We start from the raw sequence: 22,890 nt of genomic DNA, 5'->3' as shown, positions 1-22,890 counted from the left end.
TGTGATGGTGCATCATCATGAATCAAAATTACTTTGCAGTGTCTTCTGGCCCATTCTGGTCATTTCACGATCAAAGCGTGGTTCAAATCGATTATTTGTTGTCAGTAGTGATCAGTATTAACAGTTTCACCTGGTTTTAGAAGCTCATAATACACCACACCTTCCTGATCCCACCAAACGCAGAGCATTGTCTTCTTTCTGAAGAGATTTGGCCTAGCAATTGATGTTGATGGTTGACCTGGATCAACCCATGATTTTGTGCATTTGAGATTCTCAAAATAAATCCACTTTTCATCACCAGTCACAATTCGATGCAAAAAAAGACTTTCTTTCATGCCGTTGAAGCAACATTTTACTGATGACTTTTTGGTTTTCCATTTGTCTTTCCTTCAGTTGATGTGGCACCCATTTTCCTTCCTTTAAAATCTTTCCCATTGCTTGTAAATGACTGGAAATTGTTTGCTGAGCAACATTTAATCTTTCTGCAAGTTGTTTTTGAGTTTTACATGCATCTTCATCCAATAATGCTTGTAATTGTTGGTCTTCAAACTTTTTTGGTTGACCTGCATGTTCTTTGTCTTTCACATCGAAATCATTACTTTTAAAGTGTTTAAATCAGTGTTCACAAGTATCTTGAGATGGAGCATGTTCACCATATGCTTCCTGAAGTATTCAGCAGGACTTTTCTTCAAAATAATGTATTAAAACTTCGCACAAATGCTTTTTATGGGGGCACGAAATTTGACATTTTTAAGTGTACCAGTAAAAATATCTATGATGTTAACACCTTCAGAAAATTTGATATATGAAGTTTTGTAGCTTGTTGTCAATACAACAAAATAGCAGACATATCATATCGCATATACCAGTATATCAACATATGTGTAACTCCACCTATTGAAAAAACTCCACATTATTAACCAGTATACCTAGTAATGCTGTTAGGAAAGTTTTATTACTTATACTATTTTTTGGAAAATAATACCACAATAAATTTTAAAAACCATAGTATCACACTTTTCAAAAATGTAATCTGATTCCAAATAATTAAACCTGAATACATAATTCAAGCAAAGAAATACACTCTGAAATTTTCTTAGTGGCTTATATACATAACAATTTTAAAACAACCTAAAAGTATGCCTATAAAAAAGTAGGATATAGTTTAGGTGTCAATGGAGTAAATGCAGGTGTTCTTATGCCACTGTAACTATATTAATATCCATAATAACAATAATTCCTACCATTTGATATTTATAAAAGCCTATTCTCATCTATGTATAATTTATTTCATTCATTATTAGTAATATTTCATGTGATTTAGTGAAATTATTTCCTGCACTGCAAACCAGGACACTAGACAAAATAAGTTATTTATTTCTTTGATACATAATGTATTATTTATCAATAATTTTTACTGTTATTAAAATTAAATTCTGTTACTTAAGTTTTTAAGCAATTGCCTTTGCTTAATACAATTTTATGAATTGATACTATTCCATAAAATTGAAGCATGTAGTTGAATTATACCTATCACTATTATTATATTTCCACCTTAAAATACATTGCCACACAAAATCATACAAACACAGTGATTCACAGTCACAATAATAGTGTTTTATACAAATAGCTAAAATTTTGCCACTTAAGCTTTTATTGAGCATTTATTGTGTGCAAGTTAGTCTACAACAATTATTTCATTTGTTATCCTAATCATAACAATATTTATAAATTTTTAAATGGGGAAATTATACAAATGTGCAAAGCTGGGTAAAACTGGACTTGAAACCTATGTAGATATACTTTAGAGCTTATGTGATTAGCCCCATACAGCTACCATAAAATTATAAAAATACTTGTGACATAATGAAGGGCTAATAGTGTTTAATAGTAATATTTTGATAATTTATTTTCATGTATATATGTATATATGTATGTATATGCATGCATGCATGATGACTATATATATGTGTGAGTATAATAAGCATGTATTTCTATATGCCTAGTTATATGTTGTATTCCCCATTGTATAGTTATTCATGCCTATGTAAAAATATATACATATAAAGTATATGAACATATATTTATGAATTTCCAAAGGCTTTAGTATCTATATTATATATGCACATCATAGGGTATACTTTTTAAAAATATCTTATGAAAGATAGTTCAAATGGCACATAGTGTCAAACTGATTACCATGCAGCTACTTCAGGGTATGTAATTTTTAAAAATGCAGGACACAGTGTCTTAGACACAGAGATGCTAGTGTCACTTTGCCTTTTCCAAAAAAGAAAAAGAAGAAGAGGAAGAAGAGAAAAGGAAAGTAAAACATGCATACTCAAGCATGATTAAACTTAAGTCTACACAAAGCCCTCAATTTGAGAATATAGATCAACTTTCATTTACATAAGTAGGTTCATAGTAATCAGAGAACTAAATGCAAACAGTAGTAAAGTCTGTAGTTGGTTCTGTGATAAATAGGAGAGAAATGGTTTAATAGCAAAAGCCATAATTATCCCCAGCTCTCAGTTTACAATTAGTTTTCTTTGACAGTTATAGTCATAAATGCCAGCTTTAATCATGTGTTCAGGTTGAATTAGGCTCTGCCAATGCTGGAAGAGATCTAATCCGCTTTCTTTCCTACTCATAATGAAATAATAATGCAAATTCACTACATTGATGGGACGACCCATGTGAATTTATTATAGGCTTGGAGAAGTCTCTTGAAAGGGATAAATTCTTTCTGGGTACAGACTTGAGGTAATTCAAACCAGACAAGAAAAAAAATGGAGCTGTCATCAGAGGCCAGGATATGGAATGGATTTAATTTGTATGAATAGGCTTTTTAATGAGTATAACAGGACTAAGCTCTATCCTTAGTTGGGGAATATTACTGCTGTCAGTTTCCAAATCTGGATACACTAACTTTATTTGGGAGGATAAAGACCATTTCCAAAACTCATTTCTCGTAACAGCACAGGTCACTGCGCTACACAGCAGCCATGGTGAGCAGGGCTGACTGTGGGAGCTAAGTCAATAGGACAAGCCACTTTCATTAATTGGCCAGTGTCAAATGCAGTTGACATTTCCAATTCCTGTTTGAACATATATTTTAGGCTATAGAAGACATATCAATGAAATAGAATTAGTGCCTTGCTGTTTTTTTGTAAGTATTTTAATTTAATATCATCTAAAGGGTAAATAATCCTTTTCCTCAACCAGCAGAAGAAGCATAAGTAAAGCACAGTTTGAAGAACAGTACAAAAACACACAAGCTTCCATCATATCAACACACAAGGAAACAAAATTTGACCATCATAAATATTTCAGGCTGCTAAAAATTCATGCTACTTGGCTTATATATGTATATATTTATTTCCTCCTGAGGCTATATGACAAACTCAACCTCAAATACTTTAAACTGTGTCTGTATCAGTGACATAGAACTATGGAAACATTATCTTATTGGTATAATAACATTGATTACTTTGATCAGAAGTCTAGTAAAAGAATTGAGTGATGAGTGTTCAACACAGCTAAGCAAATGAAATAAAATAAAACAAATTCAGATATTTTAAGACAGAAGTATTAATGTTCCTCGATTTATTATTTGGATCCATTTAATACATTGTTTTGCCTTACTTACCCTAAAATAAAATATATTTTATTTATTTTAAGAACTTAGGTAGGACCTTTAAGTAATTATTTTTCCTCATTTTAAAATATTTTAATTTTAATGAATGAAGTTCCAACTGCACCATTGATCTGAAATGATCACAACACAATTTTTATCCTGTTTTACATGTGTACAGTGTATTATATCATTTTGTATAGTGAAAAATGTCATTCCTTTTTATTACAGAGTCTACTCTTATTTCATTAAACACTAAAAATAAGACCACTAAATAGATAAAAAATAAACTACAGACCAATTCACTATTTTTAAAGAACATCATTTCTTCTGCTTCCTAGCTTGCCCTTCTCATCTGGACTCCTTTGTTATGAGTTGGCATTTAATGCTTTTCCAGTGAACAACCTCCAAATCCTGTCTACATATCTCCAGGCTCAAGGAGCACATTCACCCAGGGACAGTTGTACTGTTCACATTATAATTATACCTGTAGCACTGTAAGTGGTTACTGCATCACAAAAGCAAAGAATGAACAATTCTGTATTATTACAGGACCTCTCAGAACAGTGGCTCACCTTACAAATTAAATAATATGTAACATCATGGGGAAATGTGGGAGGAAGCAAAAAGTGAATGAGGGGGGGCTTTGTACATGCAAAGCCTGGATGGGTTTCACTTAAAAAATATTTGAGTTGTATGAAAAATAAGTTTAATATTACAAAATGAAATTTACAGTAATTTTTAATCTGATAGGTTAAGATAAAAATCAGTAGCAATGTGGAAGTTTGATAAGTTTTTCATACAGTAAAAATGATTCAAATATTGTTTCACGCGTAACAAAAATAATTGGGATAAAACTTAAATAATTCAATATTATGTATTCCAGTGGATCTGGTGGGAATGAAAAGCTGAATTATTTAATTCATATTACAAAAGCAACAGCAAATATGTTCTAAAAATACTGTATATATCTCAAAAGCACTGTGACAACCACTAATTAACATGGAGACAAGATATCACATATATTTTTTATGTCTCGTATAAATAGTCAGTAGTTGCACTAATATATTCCTATTATACTTAAAAGTAAATCAGGTATTACTAGATTTCCACAAGTATTATTTTATAAATATATCCGAAATAATCAAAGTTTTATGTGTGGATTAAGTGATATGCATTTTAGTTTAATTAATTCTTTAAAAATAAGCACCTAAGCCCCAGCTGGATGGCTCAGTTGGTTGGAACCTTGTCCTATATACCAGAAAAGATGCAGGTTCAATTCCCAGTCAGGGCACATACATAGGTTGTGGGTTCAATCACTGGTTGGGCATGTACAGGAGGCAAATGATTGATATTTCTCTCACATTGATCTCTTTCTTTCTGCCTTCCTCGCTCTCTAAAATCAATAAACATATCCACAGGTGAGGATTAAAAAAACAAAAATAGAAAATAATAAAAATAAGCATTTAAGAAATATGAGCTACTATTATTATTGTTATTTCTGTTAGGTAAGTTGAGTCGCTTACAAAGTACCATCAGTATCGGGGGATCAAGGATAAAGAAGAAACAGTTATGGACTTTATTAAATTATGCACAAATGGGTTTTATATGACTAATATATTACATCAACAAATTTTGCATTGTATCAGGTTGTTTTGAAGAGAGATTGAGGTTTAGATTTGTAATTGATATAATAATTTCAAAAATCTTATAACTTGCAATATATTTCCAGTGATAATATATTTTAAAAATAAAATGGGGATATTTTTAATACTTTTCCAATATTCACATCTTTAAAACATCTTTTTAAATATTCTTATGATATTTCATTGCAATTACCTAAGTATTTACAAATAAATATTTCATTTTAATTGCTTACAATTAAAACAATATAAATGTATAGTACTCTACAAATGAAATAATTTAGAAATTCTCATTCATTAAAATAGCTTTTAAAATTCAGAAAATATTTATGGACTCCTACCTGGTGCCAAGAAATGCTCTATATTATGTGAATATAGTGATAAATAAGACAAACCATAAGGTCCCTGCTCTCAAGGTAAAGAGAGATAAAAAAAAAAAATAGAGATCCATAATATATTATAAAATAATTCAGAATGTGTTAAGTACTATAAAGGACAGGAACAATTAATATGAGAGTTACTGGGATTAGGGATTGTAAGTGAAAACATTCACCTTGGTGATTTTTTTATTGTTGACACTATTATAGTTGTTTTCCCTCCCCCACACCTTTCTCCACCTCCACCCAGCCCCCACCCCACTACTTTGGCCATCACCACACTGTTATCTGTGTCCATTAGCTATGCATATATGTTCTGTGTTCTTTGGCTAATCTCTTCACTTTCTTTCATCCAATCCCCTCTACCCCATCCTCTCTGACTTCTGTCAGTCTGTTTCATGTATCCATGTCTTTGGTTCTATTTTGTTCATCAGTTTATTTTGTTCACTAGGTGCCACATGTAAGTGATATCATATGGTATTTGACTTTCTCTGTCTGGTTTATTTTACTTAGCATAATAATATGTAGGTCCATCCATGCTGTTGCAAAAGCTAAGAGTTCCTTCTTTTTTATATCCATGTAGTATTCCATTGTGATGTGCATCATGGTGATTTTTGTATTATAAAAGTATTTATTTATTTTGATGTCTGCAACAATGTTATAAAGCTAGCATATTTTGTAATTTCAGAATATGCAGACCTTGTTTTAAAATCTGCAACACTCTTAGTAGCAACATGAACATAGTACATCTGTGTAAAGATGTTAAGGGAAATAAAGAAATCTTTTGGCAACTTTATGGAAATGGGCACAATTTATGAAAATCTGTAGCATGGATTAACTTCTTACTAAATATTGGTTTTCTCCAAACAAAAGCAAATGTCAGTGTGATTCTTATAAATCCACTCTAGCTGTGTGATTATTATTCCTCTGGTAGTTGGTTGTTATCATGTGAAATGAAAACAAACTTGGTAAATAAGAGCAAACCTTCTATTTTATTTTATTTCATTTTTATTTTAGCCTCTTGTTTTAGTGTTTTTCTGTGAAAGCATTTTCTAGATTCTCATATAATACGTGCTTCAGGCTAAAATAATGATTAATTTCACTCCCCATCTATATCAAATTCGTGAAGTGACAACATTCAAAATATATTATCATAACTGGTAATGGTTAATTCTGATCCAAATAAGAGAGGCAAAACTACTAGATGCCAAATGAGCTCTTACTATAACCTCTTTGAAAGCAGTACCTAGCAAAGAGATTTTTCTCCTTTGTATGCTAATTTGAGTCACACCTGCCACCACTTCAAAAATGGTGATACTGGAACACTGCTTCTTACACTGTGGTGGTTCATTAGCCAACTTCCTACATATTCTCTGTCAATCACAGTAATGGTGGCCGTTGGGAAAATGCTGTTGCATGTGAAAATTTATTTGAAGAGAAAAAGCTATTGAGGAATTGGTCCTATTAAACCAGACCTATGAAAATGGCTTGCTCACCCTCCATTTTAGATACTGGAGCAGGATTAAAAACCACTTGAAATACTTTAGAAGTGCTATTTAATAACACCAAGGATTTCCTACAGTCATTGTTATGAATAAATATATCACTGTTGGTAGCATATGTCTAGGCAAAAGTATACTCTTATAACCACAAGGAAATAATAATTATCATATAATACCCAAATTTAGATGATATTTTTAAATTAATCTCTATTTTTTTCATGATAGAATAGGTTACAATTATAGTTATACTTCAGTTTATAATTAAACACAGCATGCTTAGAAACCTAATGAAGAAATGGAGCAATAATCTGGCTAACTCAAAGAAATGAATTATATTACACTAGAGACCTGGTGCAGGAGATTCATGCACTGGGGTTAGGGGGGTTTCTCAACCCATCCTGCACCCTCTCACAGTCCGGAACCCCTCAAGGGATGTCTGCCTGCTGGCATAGGCCTGATCCCTCTTGCAGTCCGGCGGCTCGCAGTCCAGGACCCCTGGATCCTTACTGCCCAGCTTCTGGCTGAGCAGCTCTCTCCCTGTGGGAGTGCACTGACCACCAGGGGGCAGCTCCTACTTGAGCATCTGCCCCCTGGTGGTTGGTGCACGTCATAGCAACTGGTCATTCCGCCATTTGGTCTATTTGCATGTTATGCTTTTATTATATAGAATAGTGCATATGAGTGTTTCTTTGACCTCACGTGTATACTTCTGTTTGGATTTGCTAACCTAACTTATATGAGCAAATTCAGTACAATTAATCTATAGGAATTTCAGTAAAGATACTGTGATAAGTTTTAAAAACTGATGTCACAGCTATAAAAAAAAATGTATGATACCATACCAACCAATTTTTAATATGTTTAAATTCCCCCATTATATAGTAAGGAATAAGCCTATTAAGCATAGTATTTTAGATTTAAATATTTTAGATATATTGATATTTTCTTCAAGCTTTAAGATTCTTTAAAAGAAGTCAGCACTTATACATTCTGGAATAATTGTTATTGAGAATGTGAACACCCTTTTTCTTCATGTACTTTTTCCTCATCACTTAATCTTATCTGAAAACTGGCCCATTATTCCAGAACTTGGAATTATTGTATTATGAGGAAGGTTATGTATCAGAGATTTTTCTGTGGTTGTTACATGGCTTACTTTTAACATTTTCTTTTTTGTTGTTGTTGTAGCTCATGCACAGACATCACAAAATAATTACAAATGTATCCAAACCTAGAAATAACCTAGAAATAACTTGAGCAAACTAATATTTTGGGGGGCATGAGAGGGCAAGACTTCCTGAATAAAATTGTACCTCCTGATTATTCATTGTGTGATCATAGACTTACTTAAATTGTGGTTTCCCCTTCCTTATAGTACTTCATTAACTACTTCAACCTACTCCAGTAAAGGAAGTGCTTAAACTATTCCACTTTAATTGCTTGTATCTGAGTCATCAACTAATTCCATCAGAGTATATCCGATGGATGCTTTTTAACCACAATTATGTTTGGAATCTCTGTTTTATTTGATGCTATTAATCACACACCAAAAACAGTCTCAAATCTTTCCTATGCAACAACACACTCTTAGTTTTCTACAACAGTGAATATTCTTTCTCTGTCCAATTTTTTGTTTCTTCTAGCACCTAAATCTTGATAATTCTCAGAATTGTTCTAGGCCTTTATCTGACTCTATATATTTTCTTAGATAATCTTATATATTCAACACAACTTTTATACATAAAGAGCAAACATGCCCATGACTCTTACATATATTTATACAACTACTATTCATGTTTCTCCACTAGGATGTCTTTTTTTTTTTTTTAATCCTTGTAAAGCTTCCTTGTACCAACTTTTTTGTGTTTTTCTTTTTTATTAAAGTACTAGAGGCTGGTGCATGAAAATTCATGCACTGGAGGGAGGGTCCCTCAGCCTGGCCTGCCCTCTCTCACAGTCCAGCTGCCACTGCCAGCAGTGCAAGCCCCTGGGCTGGCCCTGGTTACCTGTGCCTCTGGTGGCCCTGGGCAACTGGGCAGCTGCCATCCGAGGCTTGTCTGCGCCTCGGGCAGGCCCTAGGTGGCAGGGGGTGGGGGAGCTGAGGGGACTTGGGGACTCCGGAGGCAGGCATGCGGAGTGGCATGACCCGCCCGGGGGTCGGCCCAGCCGTGCCTTGCGCCTGCCACCCCAGCGGGGCTAAGGAGACTGGGCGCTGCCATCTTGTGGCTATGGGCGCTGCCATATTTGAGGGCGTGGCAGTCAATTAGCATGTTCCCTCCTTATTGGCTGTGGGTACCTCCATCTTTGTGAAGGTGCGATGGTCAATTAGCATATTCCCTCTTTATTAGATAGGATTACATAGGTCTCCTTTTTACCCCATTGACCTCTCCCTGGCCACTCCCAACCCCCAGATCATGCCCTCATCCCCCTGTGTCTGTTTATGCTTATATGCATGCATATAAGTCCTTTGGTTAATCTTTTACCCTCCCCCCCCACCACCACCACCCTCTCCTACCTTGCCTCTGAGGTTTGACAGTCTGTTTGATGCTCCCCTGTCTCTGGATCTATTTTTGTTCATCAGTTTATATTGTTCATTATATTCCACAAATGAGTGAGATCATGAGATATTTATCTTTCTCTGACTGGCTTATTTCGCTTAGCATAGTGCTCTCCATGTCCATCCATGCTGTTGCGAATGGTAAGAGTTCTCTCTTTTATCCAGTAGCATAGTATTCCATTGTATAGATGTACCACTGTTTTTTAAGTCACTCATCTGCTGATGGGCACTTAGGCTGTTTCCAAATCTTAGCTATTGTAAATTGTGCTGCTATGAACATAGGGGTGCATATATCGTTTCTTGATTGGTGTTTCTGATTTTTAGAATATAATCCTAGAAGAGGGATTACTGGGTCAAATGAGAGTTCCATTTTTAATTTAGTGAGGAAACTCCATACTGTTTTCCACAAGTGGCTATACCAGTCTGCATTCCCACCAGCAGTGCACGAGGGTACCTCTTTCTCCACATCCTTGACAGCACTTGTCATTTGTTGATTTGTTGATGATAGCCATTCTGACAGGTGTGGGATGGTACCTCATTGTCATTTTGATTTGCATCCCTCAGATTATAAGTGACTTTGAGCATGTTTTCATATGTCTCTTGGCCTTCTGTATGTCCTATTTCAAAAACTGTTTATTTAGGTCCTTTGCCCATTTTTTTATCGGATTGTTTATCTTCCTTTTGTTAAAGTTGTATGAGTTCCCTGTAAATTTTGGAGGTTAAGTCCTTATCAGAGATAACATTGGCAAATATGTTCTCTCATGCAGTGGGCTTTCTTATTGTTTTGTTGATGGTTTCTATTGCTGTGCCAAAGCTTTTTATTTTGATGTAGTCCCATTTGTTTATTTTCACCTTAGTTTCCAATGTCTTAGGAGTGTATTGGTAAAGATATTGCTATGATATATTTCTGATATTTTGCTGCTTGTGGATTCCTCTAAGATTTTTATGGTTTCCCATCTTATGTTTAAGTCTTTTATCCATTTTGAGTTTATTTTGGGTATAGTGTAAATTGGTGATCTAGTTTCATTTTTTTTTTTGCATGTATCTGTCCAATTTCCCCAATATCATTTATTGAAGAGACTATCTTGACTCCATTGTATGCTCTTGCCTCCTTTGTCAAATATGAATTGAGCATAATGGCTTGGGTCGATTTCTGGATTCTTTGTTCTGTTCCATTGGTCTAGGTGTCTGTTCTTATGCCAGTACCAGGCAGTTTTGAGGACAATGGCTTTGTAATATAGCTTGGTATCTGGTATTGAGATCCCTCCTACTTTGTTCTTCTTTCTCAGGATTGTTGTAGCTATTCAGGGTCTTTTTCTATTCCATATGAATTTTTGGAGTTTGTTCTAGGTCTTTGAAGTATGCTGTTGGTATTTTAATGGCGATTGCATTGAATCTATAGATTGCTTTTGGTAGTATGGACATTTTAATGATGTTGATTCTACCAATCCATGAACATGGTATATTCTTCTATTAGTTTATGTCTTCCTCTATCTCTTTTTTCAATGTCCTGTCGTTTTCGAAGTACAGGTCCTTTACCTACTTAGTTAAGTTTATTACTAGTTATCTTAATTTTTTTATTGCAATGGTAAATGGGATTGTTTTTCTAATTTCTCCTTCTGTAAGTTTATTATTGGTGTATAAAAAAGCCAGAGATTTCTGGACGTTAATTTTGTATCCTGTTACACTGCCAAATTCATTTATTAAGTCTAATAGTTTTTGGTGGAACCTTTAGGGTTTTCTGTGTACAATATCATGTTATCTGCAAATAATGACAGTTTTACTTCTTTTCTGATTTGGATGCCTTTTATTTCTTCTTCTTGTCTGATCGCTATTGCCAGCACTTCCAGTACTATGTCTAACAGGTGAGAGTGGGCATCCTGCCTTGATCCTGTTCTTAGGGGAAATGGTTTTAGTTTTTGCCCATTGAGTATGATGTTGGCTGTAGGTTTGTTATATAAGCCTTTAATTATGTTGAGGTATGATCCCTCTATTCCCACTTTGCTGAGGATTTTTATCAAAGAAGGGTGTTGGATTTTGTCAAATGCTTTTTCTGCATCAATTGATATGAGTATGTGATTTTTATCTATCAATTTTTTTATGTGATGTATCACATTTAATGATTTGCGGATATTGTACCATCCTCTAATCCCCAGAATAAATCCCACTTGGTCATGGTGTATGATCTTTCTAATGTAATGCTTGATCCAATTTGCTAGAATTTTGTTGAGGATTTTAGCATCAATGTTCATCAGGGATATTGGCCTGTAATTATCTTTCTTTGTAGCATCTTTATCTGGTTTTGAGATTAGGGTAATGCTGGCTTCATAGAAAAGGCTTGGAAGTGTTCCTTCCTCTTGAATTATTTGGAATAGTCTGAGGAGGATAGGTTTTAATTCTTCTTTGAATGTTTGGTAAAACTCCCCTGTGAAGCCATCTGGCCCTGAGCTTTTGTGTGCTGGAAGTTTTTTGATGACTGCTTCAATTTCCTCCAGAGTTATCAGCCTATTCAGATTATTTGATTCTTCCTGATTGACTTTTGGAAGGTCATATTTTTCTAGGAATATGTCCATTTTTTCTAGGTTGACCAATTTGTTGGAATTGAGTTGTTCATAGTATTTTTTTCACAATCCTTTATATTTATATGGTGTATGTTGTTATTTCATCTCTTTCATTTCTGATTTTTTTTTAATATGGGTTCTCTCTCTTTACTTCTTGGTGAGCCTGGCTAGTGGTCCATCAATCTTGTTTATACTTTCAAAGAACCAGCTCTTCATTTCATTGATCTTTTGTATTGGTGTTTGTTTGTTCGTTTGTTTGTTTTTGGTCTTTATATCATTTATTTCTGCTCTGATCTGTATTATCTCTTTCGTTCTGCTCACTATGGGCTTTTCTTGTTACTCTCTTTCTAATTCTTTAAGTTGTAGGGTTAGATAATTTATTACTGGTTTTTTCTTGTTTTTTTGAGATAGGCCTGTTATGCTATGAACTTCCCTCTCAGGACTGCTTTCATTGTTTTCCATAAATTTTGGATTGTGTTTTCATTTTCATTTGTTTCCAGGATGTTTTTTTTATTTCTTCTTTGACCTCTTTGATAACCCAATCATTGTTTAATTTTATGCTATTTATCCTCCAAGTGTTTGAAATTTTTTGATTATTTTTATTGTAGTTGATTTCTAATATGCCATTGTGGTCTGAGAAGATGCTTGATATGATTTCAGTCTTCTTGAATTTGTAGAGACTTTGCCTGTGTCATAATAAGTGGCGTATCTTTGAAAATGTCCTATGTTCACTTGAAAAGAATGTACATTCCATAGCTTTGGGGTGAAATGTTCTGATGATGTCAATTAAGTCCATCTGATCTAGTGAGTCATTTAGGAATATTGTTTCTTTTTTTATTTTTTGTCTAGAGGATTTATCCAGTGATGTCAATAGGATATTTAAGTCATCTACTATGATTGTATTGCTGTCAACCTCTCCCTTGATTTTGTCCAGACGTTTATATTTGCATTTGGGTGCTCCTGCATTGGGTGCATATATGTTTACCAGAGTTATATCCTCTTGTTGAATTGCTCCCTTTAATATTATGATGTGACCTTCCTTATCTATTGTTATGGCCTTCACTTTGAGGTCTATTTTTTCAGATATAAGTATTGCTAGGACAGCTTTTTTTCATTTCCATTTGCTTGAAAGATATTTTCCCCATCCCTTCACTTTCAGTCTGTGTGAGTCCCTTTTTCTGACAGCATATATATGGATCATGTTTTCTTATCTATTCAGGCACTCAATGTCTTTTGTTTGGAGCATTTAATCCATTTATATTTAAGGTTATTATTGATAGGTACTTGTTTGTAGCCATTTTTGTTTTTTGTGCCTGTGTTCCTTCTTCTTCTTCTTCTTCTTTTTTTTTTTTTTTTTCAACAGTCCCTTTAGTATTTCTTGCTTTGCTGACTTGGTAGTGATAAAATCCCAAAGGCTTTTTTGTCTGTGAAGCTCCAGATTTCCCCTTCTTTTTTGAAAGATAACCTTGCTTTGCATCACTTTGTATACTTCATTCCATTACCTCCTGGCCTTATGTGTTTGATATTCTAATGGGAGATCCCTTGTAGGTAACTCTTTGTCTCTTTCTTGCAGCCTTTAAGATTCTCTCTTTGTCATTAATGTTTGACCTTGTTATTACAATGTGTCTTGGTGTGGGTCTTTTGGGGTTCATCTTGTTTGAGACTCTGTGCTTGTGTGTCTTTTTTCTTCCCCAAATCAGGGAAGTTTTCTGTCATTATTTCATCAAATAGTTTTTCTAATCCTTGCTCCTCTTGTTGTTCTGGCACCCCTATTACACATATATTACTTTGTTTCATGTTGTCCCAAAGATCCCTAGACTCTCCTCCTGCTTTTTAATTTTTTTCTCCAATTGCTGTTTAGATTGAGTGTGTTTTTTGGCCCTGTCTTCTTCTTCTTTTTTAAAAAAAATATATTTTATTGATTTTTTACAAAGAGGAAGGGAGACGGATAGAGAGTTAGAAACATCAATGAGAGAGAAACATTGATCAGCTGCCTCCTGCACACTCCCTACAGGGTATTGTGACTGCAACCAAGGTACATGCCCTTGACTGGAATCGAACCTGGGACCCTTGAGTTTGCAGGCTGACGCTCTATCTACTGAGCCAAACTGGTTAGGGCTCGGCCCTGTCTTCTTATTCGCTGATTCAGTCCTCCACTTCTAGTCTACTGTTGAAACCTTCCATTGTGTTTTTTACTGTCGTCATATTGTTCTTTATTTCCTCTTGATTCTTACATAAGATGTTGATTTTTGTCATCCAGCCAGTTTAGAAACTGTCTGACCTTTAATTTTTTCTGACATATTGCATGCCTCTGTTTCATTTAGTGCCCTTTTTGGGGGGGGGGGCAGGGGAGACTCCCCTTTTCTTTCTTTTCAGGGTTGTTTCTTTGTCTCCCCATTTTTGCTCTTACCAAAGGATCTAAGCACTGAGTTGCACGGGGCCTGTGGCTGTAGCATTGGGCGTGGCAGGAGCATCACAGTCTCCTAAACTCCATGGAGGGCCCAAGTGCTAGGACACATGGGGCCTGTGTCTAAAGCAGCAGGTTTGGTGGGAGGGTTGCACAGTCCCATACTCACCTGCAGGCCCAGTCGCCAGGACACAGTGCCCAGGGCCAAAGCAGTAGGCCAGCAGGAGGGGAGCACACTCCTAGACTCACAAGAGCCTGCGGCCTGGGAGGCTGGAGTCCTGGTGCCCGTGGGTCTGCAGACAAGGTCGCAGGTCTTTGAACCAAGTGGCTGTAGGGTCCAGGGTGGTGTCTGAGGCCAGATTGGGTGATGGTGAGGCTAGGCTCCTAGTCATAGCTGCTCTCCCCTTCAAGTTGGCATGGTTACTGTGCCAGAGCCTGCTGCCCTGGGAGTGATTGCAGTGGTAGCAGGGGCTGCCCAGCTAGGTGAGCCCAGTGCACCAACCCCCCGAAAGTCCTGCAGGATCTAACTGTCCCTCACATACACACACACACACACACACACACACACACACACACACACACACATCACACACATCCACACACTCCCCTTTCGCTCCCTCACTCACTCACACTCTCTTCCTCACTTCTGTCCTGCTGGCTGCCATGTTGACTCTCCTCCACTAGGATGTCTTAATGGCACCTCAAATACCATGTCAACATGACCAAAATCATACTGAACTTATCATTGCTGCCCTACCCTCTAAAACAAAACTGTTCCTAGTTTAGTGCTCCATATTTTATAAATGGTACAATTTGCTCATATGTTCAAGCCATAAACAAAGTCATCTTGGACTCCACCATCCCCTTCCTCCTTCCTCACATCTAGCTATCAACTCCTTTTGATTCTCCATAAGTGCCTCTTTATTTAATGATATATCCATTTCCACCAACTAATACAAATACCCATGTTCTCCTCCCCCCCACCTCTCTCTTTCTCTCTCTCTCTAACATTAAAAATACCTCTTCAATGAATTTCCTTCATGGATTAGGGTGAACCATATAAAAATACCAACATTTAACCATTTTTGGTGGCTATTTGGTGATTAGACTTTATTCTCTCAAATTCATTGTATCCCTTTGTACACGATAAGCGTCTATAGATGCCTTAAAACATAATTTTTCGTGAGAATTTTCAACTGACAATATTCAAAACACCCAAATTGTGAGTAATATATTTATTTTTATAATATTCATTGCAAATTGATTTTTTAAATTAAATTCAAAATATCATGGAGTGTGGGGATGGTTTCCATTTTGGACGTGTGACAGTTAACTGGCTAAATATTTCTTCTGGAGTATTCTCTTAAAATATCAAAATATGACTATTGAATAAATATTCTTTGCATGAGTTAAGTGCATGAGGCTATACTTTAAAAAATTTAATCCCACCAATGATTTATTTTAAATGTTTCATTTGGATTTAAAAAAATATCTGTTTAAAATAGTTAACATACTCTTCTACATGTCTAATTACTTTCTCAGCAAGTATTTGAAGTTGAATTTTTGGGTACGTACCCTTTTGAATCACTGGCAGACTTCCCTAAATTCTATTCAGAGCATGTTTGATTTGTACATATAGCTCTAAGAAAAACAGAACAGAATTCAGGAAAGCACAATTTTATAAATCCTGGAAATGATTACTTTCTTAAGAACCTATTGCCCAGCCAGGTGTCCCTTAGTGGTTCAATTCCAGATCAAGGCACATGCCAGGTCATGGGCTGGATCTTCAGTAGGGGGCATGCAGGAGGCATCCAATCAATGATGTTTCTCTCATTGATGTTTCTATTTCTCTATTCCTATCCCTTTCTTTCTCTCTAAAAATCAATAAAAACATATTTTTACAAAAGAACCTGACAAAGAGAATCTATAATATAAATGATATCTACTAGAGATTATTTTGGCTAAAATTGTTACTTCAATGCAAATAAGTTATTCAAAATGGCTTGGAAATTTTCTAAATGTTAATAATTTGTTTATTTGACTATAAGTATGTATAAGAAAAAATCCCCTTTTAAAATATTTTTAGAAGGAAGGTATAAATTTGTTTTTCCAGTATGTCCCTGCTGTTATTTCCAATGATTTGCTAGATATCTAGCTGGAAATTAAAACAAAAATCAGTAATATGACTTGCTAAACAGGATTAGATATTAGAATGTTGATATGTATGTTACCTCCCCTTTCCACCTAAAGATATCACTGTAGGAAATGATTACTGTAAAATGCCAATATGTTGAAATGAAAGAAAGTAGATGTAAAGAATCACCTGAAAGAAAAAGAATGTTAGAAAATGACATGCATGTGATTAACTTTATATCAAGTTTTTGATATATGGCAATAGTTGTGTATATATATATATATATATATATATATATATATATATATTTGATATATGGCAATAGTTGTATATATATATATATATAAATACATACATATATAAATACAATACAATACAATATATAAATTACATACTTTATATATTCAGTATTACAAATTTTAAAATACTACAAATGATTACATAGGAGAGTACCCCAAACTGGTTGATGGGATATCTGATTTATAAATATCCCATCAACCAGTTTGGGGTACTCTCCTATGTAATCATTTGTAGTATTTTAAAATTTGTAATATTGAATATATAAAGTATGTAATTTACTAATTTGTTAGTTAGGTTTAATTTTAATCTATTACCTCTGTTAAAAGTTGAATGTTCAGCCATTGTGTTTTAAGTGGAATTTTTATTTGATGCAATTTCTATAATACACATTTAAATTATTAACCATAAGTTCACTTGCAAGGAAACTTTGCTTATTTGTATGTACTTTTAAAACTATATTAAATATCATTGTGCTGGATTTGCACATGTATTGTCAAAGCATTTCAAAACCGCACATGATATTATTAATACCAGTTGTCTAAAAATTTACCCTTTTGGAGGATGAAAACATCATCCAGCACTTTCTCAAGCATATTTAAACAATGTGCAGTGTACATTCAAAATGTATGAAGAATACTAACAAGAGATTGAAGTAATTAAAAATTATTATAAAATGAGGACAATAGAGGAGCAACCACAAATAATCCTAATAAATTCTAAAACCAAGAGTCAACAGGAATGCTATATTAACTGCCTGTAAGAATAAAACTTATCATTCTTTAAAAGAAACCAACAGAATCCAGACTTTTAACAATGTAAAATCCATGAAGATCAACATATAATCAACAACTGATATCAACATACAAAAGTTGAATGCTGTGATCTATAGCTAAAAGGAGAAGGAAATCAAGAGAGATATAATGTCATAGGAAGTAGCAGACAAGTAAGTTGAAAAACCTATTATAGGTAAATTCAAAATTCAAATAAAAATTTTAAAATATCAAGAGATATATAGGAAATCACAATAACAACAGAGGAAAATATAAAAGAAAGTTCTTTTTCCAACTGTAATGAAGTACATGTTATTAGACTAGCTCTCCTGTCATAAACAACCAGAGAATGTTGTCCGGCACCGGACAATAGACAGATCAGGGCTGTAATCCTGATAGGAGGAAAACAAACAAGATGTATTTTGTGATTAACAGTCATTGAATGCCTGTAAGCACTTTTCTGGACTCTATTATAGTGAGGGGGACATCCATTGGAAGAAATATTCTCTATGAACTGAGAAGGTAAAGATCAGAATTCATAGATGTAGAGGCACCAGGAATAGATGAGGCAAAGTACCACACAGGAGGCTGTTAGGCAGTAAAACAGCCCCAGAAATCTATGTGGACTCCTCTCAGTTTTCAGTTGAAGATCATGGAGCTATATAGGATGATACTCCATGTGTTTCATATTACTTATATAATGTTGCAAAATATTATTTAGCTGCCATGAGGTTCTGGGTAGTTTCCTCTTTTATCTTCTAAAAAGTAATAATATAGATGTCCTAATTAATTATATCATCATTCATTCAGTATTTTTTCATGTATTCATTGGACATCTTTGCATACTTACTATGTGCCAGATTCTGTGTTAGGTTGGCAATAAATGTAACATTTTTATAAAGTTTAGTAGGAAATAATAGGTACTAACAATGAACATACAGTACTATTTCAATGTATACCACCTAGGAATGAATCTCAATAAAGCAAGCTTGTAAGAGGGGTCTGTGGACAGTAGAACATTAATGGCATTTTTAAGTCAGATGCAAGATTTCCAAGTGACTATACACAAAAGTATACCTAAAATTGTTTTTCTTAATTCAGGGTTTTAGGAGACAACAGAACTTTCATAATTCTTGGGAAAATGGTGGTATTAGCACCATTTTATAAAAAATACCACTATTGAATACACAAGTAAATGGGGGAAATAAACAATAAAAAAGAAATGAAGAGTTACAAAAAAACTCTTTCCTCCCATGTTACATGGCAATTTAGATAAAATTGAAAGAAAACAAAATGAGCTAAAATAAAACTTTCTGGACCCAGGGCATAAAGATCATCAAAAGTGTATGCATTTCCAATAGACCTTGTTAATTTCTATCAATTGGAAAAGAGACTGTTGAAAAAGGGTGTGAGCTACAGTAATCCTTTTAGGACCTATTTCACCCTTGCTGACAATTGTTGTAGAACTGAAGTAGAATATGGTGGGCTAAGTAGCAGCATAAGTTCATTTTTCCCCCTCCAATCTAGAATCCTACAAGTACAAGTGAAGTATGAAAGCAAGTTTCCTTAGGGAATTCAGAATTAATGTAAACATAAAAAGTTACAAGTTCAATGAATAGATTTTTATCTCAAATAAAATATCACCAAAGTGAAAATTTATACCTAAATTCCACCAAAAACAACTATGGAAACAAACCATTTAGAGATAATCTCTCACTTTTATGTATCTAATCCCAGGTACAGAGTTTTCATCAACTTCAGAGAGAAATAGCAGAGACAATGTTATGAAGCTGTCGTTTTCTTTGGCTTAGGTTCCGCCATCCCAGTCAGGAAACTGAATAGATAAACTGATAATTTAGGAGAGTAAAAAGGAATAACAGCAGGCGGATTAATTCTTCAGTTGACTTGGGAGGACTCAATGCCGATAGTCACAATTTTATGTTGGTTTAATGAGAAATATAGTTTTTAAAACATTTTTCAAACTATAAATATAACCATGAATAGGAATTAAAGTTAATGTACTAAATATAGAAGCCACTAGCCACATATGGCCACTGCATATGGAAAATAAACTTTAAAATATTATTCAAGTTTAATTCGCTTAAATTTAAATAGCTAAATGGGACTAATCAAGACTATATGATGGTGCCTGCATAGACACAATAAGAACCTTCCTTCCGGAGCTTGCTTTCTAGTGGTGAAAAAGAAAAACAGCAAGAAACATGTAAACAATAAAATATATTTTAGGTTGTGATGAGTGCCATGGATACATAAATAGGGTTATCTTTTAAAGTGTAACATATGTGTGTGTGTTGCCAGGTACTCTTTCAGAGTGACAAAAAATTTTTAAGCCTGAAAGACTAACTAAAGAGTAGACATGTTGTTTTCTCTCTCAGCCCAGGCTAAGATGATGCTCCATGTTTAGACTTATTTGATGCCTCTGGCATGGCCTAAGCATTGCTAATCCTTTCCTGCTTGGCCTGTGCTCATTATTTACCAGTGACATCTGCAACCAAGTGGGTGGCTTTTATGTACTGAGACCCTTATAATTATCCATCATGTGCTCATTCTCTTACCATCTGCAGTTTTCAAGTTTGTTCTTAAAGTTTTGAATATGGTCTTTCTAAGAAGTTTGTAATTTCTAAGTTATGCTGGCTGTCAGCTGGAGTTTTTACTTTTCCCAGATTTGCACAGAGCTGGCTGTCTCTTTTCTCTGTTCTCAGGAATGGTGTTATCTTTGATAATGAAAAAAAAAAAAAAGAAAGAAAGAAAGAAAGAAAAAGGAAGAATATGGTAGTCTTTAAAAGTAATTCTCTAATTAGAATGGATAAAAATGTATATTTTCTTTTTGCAAAAACTGTAGAAAACCATTAAACTACCCACTTGACTTCTTGACTTCAGATGCAAAGAGATACAAATGTGCAATTATTAGATATCCAATACCTTGTAGACTACTTAGTATTAATCATGGAAGTATTCCCAAGGAAGTACTGGATCACAGTAAGAAAAAAGTCTCATTCAACTAAAAAAGATGTAAAAAGTTTTTTCAAAGGAAGTTGTTAAGCTTACATTTGAGAAAGATATAATAAGCAGATGGTGGTGTGAAAAAACCAAAGTAAAAAAATAAGGTAACAATTAATGAAGTGAAAGTAGATTGATATAACTTGTAGATATAAAAAAAATATAACATATTTGTAGCATAACAGGAATGTGATACTTCATAAAACAACTGCAAGTTAAACATAAATTTTATTTTAGTATGAAAGAAAAATAAATTAATGTGAAAATGGTTTATTAATTTTGGGGGGACAATATCTACTATTTTACACTCTGAATAAAATTGTGCATCGAATTCAAAAGAAATATGCAATTTTATTATAATGAATTCCAAGATACAATGAAGAATTTGTTATTGATTTTATAATTTTATGTATCTGTTAACAAGCCTAACATTGACAGTTTTATAATTTGGAAATTCTCTCATAAAATACAAATCTGTAAACCGTTTTTGAAAGATATAAAAATAAGCAATTTTATTTGTTGAATCTAAAGTAGAATTTATTGTCCATATATTGGTAAAATTCCTTAGTCAATAATTCTATTAAGTGGTTATGTTCCAGTGAAGGACAAAACTGAATGATGGCACATCACAGATGAGTATCAGTGTTAATGTAATCAAACTCATAATCAAGAGTTACAAAAATTGAATTGTCTTGCTAATCTCCTATTAGGTAGGTTGGGGATTAACTTTGCAACTCAGTCTTTAATAATGAATCAACACAGATGCATTCTTTCACAGTCTAGAGACAGAGGCTATAGTACACACACACACACACACACACAAAAACAAACACACACACAAACACACAATTGTTTTTAGTATTAGTAGCTTTATTTGTTTTAGCATTTTATTTCACTTTCAAACAATCTTACCTTATAATAGAGAAACATGCAAATTGACCGCACCTCCGCTATGCCCATGATTGGGCCTGCCAGAGGCTGGGGGCGGGACTCCGGGCGGCCCATCCTCCGTTGGGAAGACCAAGATGGCTGCACCCAATCCTGTAAGTGCCGGGGATCCGCATGGCGCTCGCCACCCGGGGGGCACGTGTTGGGCCGAGCCGGGCGCTCCCCTGGTGTCCGCATGGCGCTCGCCACCCGGGGGGCGTGTCCGGGCCGAGCCCGGAACTCCCCGGGTGTCAGCATGGCGATCGCCACCCGGGGGGCTGTCCGGGCCGAGCCCGGCGCTCCCCGGGTGTCAGCATGGCGATCGCCACCCGGGGGGCTGTCCGGGCCTAGCCCGGCGCTCCCCGGGTGTCAGCATGGCAATCGCCACCGGGGGGCGTGTCCTGGCCGAGCCCGGCGCTCCCCGGGTGTCCGCATGGCGATCGCCACCCGGGGGGCGTGTCCGGGCCGAGCCCGGCGCTCCCCGGGTGTCAGCATGGCGATCGCCACCTGGGGGGCGTGTCCGGGCCGAGCCCGGCACTCCGTGGGTGTCCCGGGGGCGATCGCCACCCCGGGGGCATGTCCGGGTCGAGCCCGGCGCTCCCCGGGTGTCAGCATGGCCATCGCCACCCGGGGGGCGTGTCCGGGCCGAGCCCGGCGCTCCCCGGGTGTCAGCATGGCGATCGCCCCCCGGGGGGCGTGTCCGGGCCGAGCCCGGCGCTCCCCGGGTGTCAGCATGGCGATCGCCACCCGGGGGGCTGTCCTGGCTGAGCCCGGCGCTCCCCGGGTGTCCGCATGGAGATCGCCACCCGGGGGGCGTGTCCGGGCCGAGCCCGGCGCTCCCCGGGTGTCCGCATGGCGATCGCCACCCGGGGGCGTGTCAGGGCCGAGCCCGGCGCTCCCTGGGTGTCTGCCTTGACAAAAGCTTTCCACATCTCTGTTTATTCTTTTGAATCCATAAAACGACCTTTAAAAAAGCATGGGGGCCAGCTAAGAAAGAATGCACTTTCTGGCCAGAGCACGCAGGATTCTTTTGCCCAACAGGTTAAAGGGAGCAGAG

The sequence above is a fragment of the Eptesicus fuscus genome, chromosome 4 (assembly GCF_027574615.1).
Source record: "Eptesicus fuscus isolate TK198812 chromosome 4, DD_ASM_mEF_20220401, whole genome shotgun sequence".
Taxonomy (NCBI): Eukaryota; Metazoa; Chordata; class Mammalia; order Chiroptera; family Vespertilionidae; genus Eptesicus; species Eptesicus fuscus.
The sequence above is the reverse complement of the archived record's forward strand: the minus strand, read 5'-3'. Positions refer to the sequence as shown.